The following is a 2522-nucleotide window of genomic DNA, read 5'->3' as shown; positions in this document are numbered from 1 at the left end:
CATTCTAGTATTTGAATGTTGGTGACCTTATGTGTGATTCCATTTTCTTTTATAATCTGCTTTCTTACTCTCTGTGTGCATACCTACAATAATAATAATAATAATAATAATAATAATAATAATAATAATAATAATAATAATAATAATAAACCATACTGAAACGCACCAAACAATATGGAACAACGGCTCAATGGTTAAGAGTGCTTGAAGAGGCTCTGGGTTCAATTCTCAACTCCCAGGTTAGGCTACTCACAACTGTCTGTAACTCCAGAGACTCCAATGTGAGCCAAAACAAACCCATCACTTCTCACATTGCCCTTGTCTTGTGTCTTGTCACATCAATAAGAAAAGTAGCAAATCAGCGAGTCTGCCATGGGCTCACTGTGTCGGCTCACTCGCATTCCATCACACAAGCAAGACCTAGACGGTCCCAACCGGCTTTGAATCCTTCTGAAGAAAGGAGTGAGAGACTGGTCTGCTTTGTTTCTAACCTTGGTAAGGCCAAATACGGTAAGTTTTTTACCGGGTAAGACTTCCCCGGGGGAGTCTGTGCTAAGCAAGTCCTGTGACGGAAGGGTCGAGTGCCTGTCTCTGTGTGGTAGCTTCTGCCGACTGATCATGTTGCTCTGAGCATGAGGACATTCAGGATTCCAGGTTCTGCCCAGAACACCACTCAGAATGCTCTTTTTCAGCATAAATTCTGTGCTACCATCTCCCTGGCTGGAACTGCTTAGAGTGGAAAGCCTGGGTCCATCTGAAGGCCCCCTGCTCTTGGACAGGGCTCAGACCTTTTTCTACCCGGTAGGCAGTACGGACCTCAGTGAACTTTGTGGGGATTAACCTCTCTGTGCTGTGTCTGTCATTGCGGGTGTGCTCCAAGCCACTAATCATGACCTCAGGTGGCACAATTTCATATCTAACCTCTTTCATTTTATGTTTTTTTTTCTCCGTAAATTTGAGAACTCAGCGTAAAGAACAGAATAGTTTTCTTTATAAGCAAATGAAAGCTCGCCCTCTACTGGACATACTCGCAATTGCTGCTCACACTCCCGAAGGAAACTCAGCTTCCACATTCTAAAATTGAGGAAGGAAATAATCTTTATCTTTGTTTTTAAAAGACTTTATATTACAAGAAATCTTTTCCTAGGATGAGCTTTTTCCGAAGCTCCTCCACTTCCCTGCTTTCCTTTCTCCTTTACAGAGGTGTCTACTGAGTGTTGACATTCCGTTATGGCAACAGGTAGCAGACTATTCTCTGCTTTGTGGGTGCAGTGATGTTGGCATGGAGCGCTTTACTTGGTTCGCTAGTGGAGAAGTTTATTTTGTGGTTTGTTCAGGTTCTGCACAGCTTAAGCACAGTTGGTTTCCTACCGCAGCAGCATTGTCTTTTTAAAAGTTATTTTGTTTTTATTGTTTATTTATGTGTATGTGCGTGAATATGTCCATGTGAGAGTGTAATGTCCATAGAGGCCAAAAGAGGGCATCAGAGGTCTGGAGCTGGAGTTATAGGTGGTCATATCCCTTGGTATGGGTGCTGGAACAAGACTGCAGCGCTCTGAAAGAGCAGTGAATATTCTTAACGCCTGAGCCATCTCTCCAGATTCAGACTTTCTATAATTTTTTCAAATTTAATTTTAGTTTGTGTGTGTGTGTGTGTGTGTGTGTGTGTACTATGCATGTATGCATAGTGAACACACATGCAGAAGCCAGAAGGAGGATGGTAAATGTCTTCCTCTGTCACTGCTGCCTTATTGCCTCAAGGCAGGTTCTCCACTGGAACCTGGGGAAGGGTAGCTAGGGGAAGGACAGCCCAGCCCTTGGGCTGGACAAGTTTAGGGTAGGGGGCGGGTATGCCAGCCATACCCTGTAACAGGTAGAAACTGAGAGAAGCCCAGAGAACCTGACAGCCAGCAGCTGCTTTGATATGTTAATGGGCACCTTGGTTAGCCATTTGTATGGGGTTGAGACCTAACAGTTTGAACATGCCTATTAATTAATGATTGCAAGAATGTCTGACTTCCTCTCGAAGAAAACAGGTTTTTGGATTAGATGAAATCCTGCTGATACCAGAGAGTTTTATTATTGGGCAATAATATATATATATATATATAAAAAGGTAGCTTAGGATGGCCTTATTCTATGCCAAGTTGTTCTTTATGTGGGAGAAAATAGATCCTGGGGAGAAGTTCTAGGATAGGACCCTTCTGTGGGTCCTGGGAGTTGAGAGAGTCTTGGCAGCAGAGCAGGAAAGCCCTTCAACTAACAGCACACAAGCAGCAAAGTTTACGGGAAAGGTAAAAAGACTGGCCTTCAAAAGAAAAATCAAAAAAGAAAAAAAAAGAAAGAAAGGAAGGAAAAGAGGTTCCCTTTAAGCAAAACCGCGTAAAAGGACCCCGACAACTCATTCAACACGTGCAGAGGAAGAAGTCACTCTGGTCAAGCACAGGGCACAGTGCAAACAGGACATTACCCTTGTCTTTAAAGGCAAATATCAATACGGAGCAATGATTGCAGGTTGCAGA

This window comes from Myodes glareolus, chromosome 6, assembly GCF_982192425.1.
Source record: "Myodes glareolus chromosome 6, mMyoGla1.1, whole genome shotgun sequence".
Taxonomy (NCBI): Eukaryota; Metazoa; Chordata; class Mammalia; order Rodentia; family Cricetidae; genus Myodes; species Myodes glareolus.
The sequence above is the reverse complement of the archived record's forward strand: the minus strand, read 5'-3'. Positions refer to the sequence as shown.